The sequence below is a fragment of the Bombus affinis genome, chromosome 7, assembly GCF_024516045.1.
Source record: "Bombus affinis isolate iyBomAffi1 chromosome 7, iyBomAffi1.2, whole genome shotgun sequence".
Lineage (NCBI taxonomy): Eukaryota > Metazoa > Arthropoda > Insecta > Hymenoptera > Apidae > Bombus > Bombus affinis.
The window spans coordinates 11497599-11505539 of record NC_066350.1 but is presented as its reverse complement, the minus strand read 5'-3'; the positions used below and the strand labels follow the sequence as shown (position 1 = coordinate 11505539).

The 7941-nt window shown below is 38.5% G+C and overlaps 1 protein-coding gene across 7 annotated transcripts in view; it reads right to left on the bottom strand.

Annotated features, from left to right (window-relative positions):
• LOC126918944 (MAP7 domain-containing protein 1-like) overlaps nt 1-7941 on the bottom strand; it is a 197569-nt gene that overhangs the window by 182870 nt on the left and 6758 nt on the right. The window lies entirely within an intron of this gene.

The following is a 7941-nucleotide window of genomic DNA, read 5'->3' as shown; positions in this document are numbered from 1 at the left end:
TCCTAACTTGGGGCGCAATGCTTGATCAAGGAGAAGGTAATTCTGGCGTGCTTTTGGTGTTAAAGATCGATACCAAAACGCAACCAGGGTACGATTAGCCGGCCGTACGTGGGAGCTGTTCAAATATAACAGCGAGAAATTATTGGCCGAGATAACAGGCCACACAGTACCGTTTTCCCCGGCATGGATTCTGCGATTACCGATACGAACTCAAGATCGGTGGCGCACCTCCTATCGTGAGAAACTTTCTCAGGAATTAAGCCTTCTCCCTCGACCTGTACGCGAGTGTCACGCGTCCAGGTGTCCCACCTGAACACGCCTATCCTTTAACCTCGAAAAACCGCAACGAGATGCTTGCAAATTGCGTTCGTTAACCCTCTTTGCACCGGTATCAGCTTCGATCTAGCTATCTCGGTCGGCTTGGAATTAATCCCTGTGAAATGTCCTCGGCATGGGAACGAGGCATCGTACCGATCTCGCGTAACGTTTTATTCGTTGCACCGTTGAAATTGTCGAGACTCGTTTAGACGACGGCGACGGAATTCTGTCACGAAACGATGAACGCGTTAATCGTCGTGCTAATAGCACACCGCATTGAGACGCTGTCATCGAGAACCGAGGCGAAAAAGAGAACGATTTGTTTTTCATCGTGGTTGATTCGCAATGTAGCGGATGTAAACATCGCGTAAAACGAGTAAAATACAAGTTTAATTCCCGTGACCGAAAGCGGTCGAGTACGAAATATTAACACAGTACAAGATCTCCTTATCCTCGAATCATCGGATTGCTCGTTGCAAGAATCGCTCGATCCTCGAGAATCGCCATACGTGGCGATAATTACATTAATTTTCTTCACGCGGCATGAGCTCTCGTATAAACAAACAGAAAAACTGGCAGCCAAGATGAAACTTTAATTAGCGAATCTCGGCAACTGGATCCCTCGTTACGAGGAATAGAATGGAAGCAACAACCGATACGAATTACCGTAGTAACTTACGACTTGCCGATACGAAAGAAGGCACGGCCAGTTTTTATGTGAGACGATTATATATATTATACATATTAAACTCACCGCGCGCAAGGCTAACTAAGTTTATACTGAAACCGTCGTTGGAAGATCAACTTTTATTTGCTTACCTGAAATAAACAAAACATATTTGGATTAACACGTATACAATAATCAAGATTAGAAGAATAATACAGCATTCGACTTAATAAACAACTCGAACTAGTCAACCAATCAAACAGCCATATATCGCGGAACACCTCATCGGATCACCATGCTTGATAAAGAGTAACGCCTTTCGCGGAGCCTAGAAAGCCTCGACCATCCCATTAGAAACGCACGAAAACAGTCTCAATAACGCCAATTAATAATACCACACGGAACTTTCTATTATATATTACTGACGAGGCTAACCGGTAACCCTAACGTGATCGTGACCGCGATTTCTACGCCAAGTTTTCTGAGAAACGACACAATCCGCCTAATATGATATACATATGCACTCGACGATTTACCCATTTCTACGAATCGTCGGCTTGAAGCGGATCTCCGTGATCTTCGTGTATCGTATCATTCCTTACACGGCGATCAAATCATCGTAAAAAGCGTACAACGTACCAATTCAGTTTAGTTTCACGCTACGCTTCGCCGTGTATACGGGTAGCCTCCGGAGAAATATATGCAAACTCGAGGAGTCGATTTATTCGGTTTCCGGATCCGATATCTATACCGATTATTTTTTTTTCTTTTTTTTTTTTTTAGTGGCAATATCGCACACGCATTACGCTACAAAGACGGAATCAAGCATAGCTATAGTCGAAACGATTACAGTCGATATATCAATGATTGGTCTCGATATTCCCCGTCCGTTTTCTCTGTCACGCGATATTACCGCCTCTGGCTACCGAATTAACATCAGTAAAAATCTCCGATCTTTTTTTAGAAAATATGAAGATACCATTGAATGTCTTTTTACATTAATAAAATTGAAAGGCTCGAACGAACTCTATATAATGGCAAATTTTATTATCTACCGCGATATTGTACACTTATATGTAGATACATATTAATACATTTCATGCCAGGTGAATAAGAATATTTGTTTTTCATACAATCAGTTTGCAGCTAGTAACATAAAAGTATATCTTCCTCCTATTGATTGGATTATTTTTTGTAAAGAGTAATTATCAATTTAAATATAGAAACTTTCTTGTTAAATACATGACATTTTACGTAATAGGATTAAGTAAAGGAATATACACTTGAAAAACACGTACGTTGCGTGACCGACGCGAAACATCTACATAATTTGCATTTCCTTGCAATACTTGATTACAGTTCGTATTCATTTGCGCTTCGCATATACTACATATACAATCGTATATTTTATCCCTTCATTAATTTGTTAAACATCTTGAATCTTCATCTTGTGAATTGGATAATATGACAATCAATTTAGATTTGTCTGACAATGAAAGAAATTACCTACTGCAGCCTAGTACAAACGAACGGATCTACATAATTTTGTAACACGGCGTAATAGCATATTAACTGCGCACATAATTATCTAGGTATTTAGATACAATTTGAACAGTCAACGGTAATTTTCATGTTGCAGTTAAAAGAATGAAATTTTTGCATGATCTTAATTCGACGGTCAAAGACCGTACGTATAAATATAATATTTATAAAATTTTATTTGCTTTATAAATATGATATTTCTTTCCATTCGTGGTAAATTCACCTATCGACTTTGGTCAACCTGAGACTTTGTAGACTTCGAATACTCTTTTGTTCGTAGCGTTTTGTGCTCGTTACATCTTGCCACGGGTCACGAAGGCGTAGAACAAAACAGGGAATGATGTAACGCAAAAATACGAGCGCGAACGAGGAGCGGGCACTCGCGGCAAATTAGTCGGCTTCTAACGAGAGAGGCGCAGCAATTTGTTGAACGTTCCACGCAAATAGCTGTGCGAATAGGTCAGCCGCGTAACGCGAGCGCCGACCAGCCACGCAACGCTCCGCGAGATCGGGCTACGTAAAATCGATTTATTATCGAAAACACGTCGAAGACCGACGGCCCATTCGAGATTCCTCGATCGACTAATGCCATTTATATTCCGTCTCTTTTTCACTCCTTCTCTCGGTATTTAAACGTTCGGAGAGAAACCCCAGATTGCGCAATTGCAATTAATTAAAGCGCGCCGCGTTGGAGAACCATTAGGACGAACGATCATACCGTATTTCGTGAAGAAATAGACTCGATGGAATTTTATTACGTCGACGTGTGTTTCACCGGACACGTTTCTAAAATTTCCTCGCTCCTCGAGCGTAGTTTAGCTTAGCTCGTTATAATTGAATGCAGATTTACACCCGGTTCGGAATTAACGTGCAAACTCGAGTAATTGTTTGCAGGCATTTGCTAAATGTTGTAGCAATATCGTTGAAATACATGATTAGAGCGGACACGTGATTTACAAGTGACAATATTCCAGTATGTTTTAGCTACGATACGCGAAATACGTAATAGTTGTAGATATTAATGAAAAGTGGAAACTAATCTAATTCGAATCTAAGTCAGACACAAAGTACGAGACCATAGTGACATAAGAGTATGATAATTATTGCTCAATATGTGTACCGAGTCTCTTCCATGTATATAGTGTCGCAATTTATTCGATTCAATTCCTACAGCTGAAATTATTTATGCAATATGGGAAATTTAAATAATTTTTCTAGTGACACAATGGAAGAAATTTCAAGAATTAATTTTCGAACACGTATGAAATATTTTTATCCTTGTTTTTATTATGAGTTAAAAAATGTTTTTAATATATCCTATTATTTTAGTAAACATCAAAAGCATTTAACTCTATAATAAGAGAGAAAGTAAAAAAGATAATCATAGTAGCGATATTAAAATAAAACGTATAAAAAAAAACGTATCAGATGTAAACGAAATTTCAAGTGTCCGAAAAATAGCAAATTCTACATTGATCTATTATATAAACCTTATCTAATTATGTAAGCTTCTCCTTGGTATGACAGAGATTAAAATACTCAAATAGCGTACATAAAAAAGAATACATTCATTGTAAAAGAAACTGCTACAAGCAAAATAACTGACCTTTACAAGGGGTAGTGGTTGTGAGTAAAATATTTATGTATTATTCAGCTGATCTAATCAGTCTTTGATCGAGACTTTATATAACCTTTTTTAATAATATGCCTGACGATTTCGTGAATTCCTATTGTCTCGGCAAACCGTTCTGTAGACCGTGAAACAACATCGAATGTCATACAACGAAATCGTGAAGCTTCTGACACGCTGCACGCCGAAAAGAGGAAAACATTGCCCGGAAACGAAATCATATTGCCTCGCTATACGATGACCCCGATTATAAACAAAACATGATCGTAGCGAAGATCTCTCGAGCGAATATCTGCAAACTGTATCTTATTCGTCCTTTCAGCTTCATCTTAGTCCACAATGGTCATATCGTAGTGATTCTTACTTCCCAAGTCTTTCCCAAAACCTTCCAAAAGTTACAACAACATCTGAACCTTACTCGAGAAATACTCGGATAAGGTACATATATTGTAGTACGTGGACTGCAAAATGTTCGGTCTGGGTGTGTTTTCTCGGGGATACCTTAAGTTGCCAAAGCCAAAAAGGAGGGCCATTTTTCGCGAAAATGAACGATCTTAAAAATTCGACAGAGTAAACCGTACAATCGATTAAGAGTACCAAATTCTAAAAAAGATACAGTCCATATTCATGAGAACATCGCACATCAATAGGTCGACCGAAATTTTTTCCGCCCCATTTCCATGTAAAACGACTCCCATTTTCGACTTCAGCGATCTCAAAAAAATCGTGCAAGAATATCATTGTAGCCGAATATTTCACAGTGCGGATACTATACTAGAGCTTAAATACTCCTTAATTCGTATCCAAATTCGCCCATTGATTCTCGAGATTAGCCGACCGACCCTACCGGGAACTATGTTTTATACTATATCCATACTATAGATCGTACGAATCAAAATATGAATATGTTAATATACGTGCACCGATGTATTAAATTAAAAGCTACCGATTAATACACGGATATATTAATTACACATGTAATAGAGACCTCTAATTAGAATCCATAAACTACCAATTTATTTATGCTACAGAATGAATGTAACTATACCCCATGGAAATTGGAGAGTTCACTCTTTAAAAATTCTTCAATTATTAATATTTACTTGTCATAAAAACCGTAACTATACACTTTTTTATACCTGACACTTTTACCAACGTTCTTAAAACACGTGGTTATAAGAAATATATTTACAAGTGACAATATTCCAATATACTTGAAGCACGATACATGAAATACATAACGCTTGTCAATATCGCTTTTCCAAACGATCTAATGTAATTTGATTCTAAGTTATAGGCAAAATACGACAATGACATTGCACGATAACACTGTAACAATTTGTAGCCTTTTATACGTTTGTCTGGCTGCTTTCAATCACAAATACATACATATTTAACGCCACTCACATGATTCATGATACGTGTTTCTAATATTCAATTACGCGGCGTGAAGTCACTGATTACGCCGCGGAACGCGCGCACATTACAAAGTACGGAATAATAATTCTCTTCTGGCCAACATCCGCTCGCCACAGCTCGCGTGTGGGACGCGTTACCGCGAGAATCGTTTCCGCGTTTCGGCCCGTTGCCAGTTATGCAAATGCAATTAGAGTAACGGACAGATGACAATCGAGTGCAGAAATTAATCAGATCTCGATTAATCAGATGACTTTTAGTCATCGATCGTACCAACTGAGAATAGTTCATGGACAATACTTCAATTATTGTGATTCAAAGGGTTATCTGAATAATCTTTTGGCTCAAATTGGAAATATACTGTTACCTTGATACGAAAGATTGGTAATGTTATATTATTTAAAATGATTAATTCGTAATTTTTCATAAAAATTTTGTAAATTTATAATGGTGTAGTTCTGGTGGTGTATTTCTGTATAATTGAGGAGCTCGTGACAAAAACGGCTCTTGTCAAATTTTGTGACTTAAAGAATAACGTATTCTGCTACACAGAAGTTGAATTCACAAAAGATAGACCGTATTTTATTGAATTAGAATTACCTTGTTTTATATAAATTTTTGTCATGGAATCCACAACTTTAAGATTTATATGTTTAAATATGGTTCTTCTGCGACATAATTATAAATACCTACTCGTCTTATAAGAATTATATAATAAATATAATTTTAAATAATATAATAAATATTTTGTTAAAAGAAAAATCGAAATATGTATTTCAAAAACTAAAAATGCTACAGTATCTTTTGTTCTCCTACAGAAATACGAACATAGACCAGTTTGTTTCAAGGAGGAAGCAATTTAAAAATTACGAGGACAATACATTTTAATACAATGAAAGAGTACATTTGTTGGATTTAATTTTAAATTATAAGTCCACTAAAGTGGACAAAAGTCAATACAAAACGGGTCTATTGTATACAGAAAAAGAACCTATACTTCTCGTTACATTATGCAGTATGCAAAATTCATACTGTAGCCATTGATAATTCTATTAATGACTACTTTATCCGGGATCGATAGCACATACAACAACAGTGATGTAACCTTCTGGTTACCACATGCAATATTTAGGAAGAGAAACTATGGTTCGCATCAATCTTACACCCGGTCGCCGATTAAATCGTATTTTCGGCCAGGTCCGAGCCAAATTTACGATGAAGAATTTACATGCAGACTGGTCGTTCAAAGGGATTTCGCTTATCGGAGGAAACACGACGAATGCACGAGAGGATCACCGAGATAGGAGAAAATTGAAGAAAGGTAATATAAAGCTAGAAGAACGAAACGTCCACGGAGGCTCTCCACCTACCGAAGCATTTCGACGGTGTAATCTATGATCTCGCGAAATCTAGATTGTCACGAGAATGGCGCATACAAAAGGAAAAGGCAGCTGCACTTTTCTGGCCTGGCCTGAAAAGCACGAGGAACAATGCCCCGTGAATCGCGGCGCGACAATGCACGCGTAGAATGCTCTGGCTCTTTCCGTGTAACCGCGTGTGCTACGTGTGCTTGCTAGCATCCGGTCGCGAGCTGATCTGTTCAAACTCTAACCTTAAAGACGAGTATCCATTTAGAAGCTACGTGAAGAAAATATAATAATACGAATACACAATGACGATGACAAGATAAAATTACACACCGTTGCAGTTTCACGTAAGCAACGGGTGGATGCCGGTCTCAAGATAAAGCTACCACGAATCGTGACAATCAACGAACAAATATTTGATTTTACCCGTCAAACATGACGGTGCGTACCAAGAAACGATACCACGAGCACGAGGCCTTTTGACACATTCGAAGGGTGAATACGATGCAAGCACAAATTTGGAAACAGCCTTCCGATATGTAAAAATCTTCACCTGCCCAGAACAGAAAGGAAAACAAGGCGCCAGCTGTGCTTCGATCTGAAGCCGTTAGAACAATGCTAAGTAAACGTAACGATACAACCAATTCTGTGCTTGCACAAACGAACGACACGAAACGTGTTCCTTTGAGCAAACGACGAACATATACGGGGATGGAGGAAGAGAGACGTTTGGGCTTTTTAAATGTGCAGTACGGTTTCTGTTATTGACCTAGGCCACGACTTATGAACACGCCTTGCGGCGCCATGCGTCACTCATCGAGCAGGACACGTGCGACGTCTTTGAATAATCGCTAGGGTGGATTACGAGTTATTCGTGCGATGTGTCGTTGTGACCATAGGGCAATGAGCCAGAGACCACTGATTCACTTAGCTAGCAAGAACTTGCGTTCAAACGCAAAATGCAAGATAGTTTGCTTGGCTGCTGAATCGCGATGATTCAT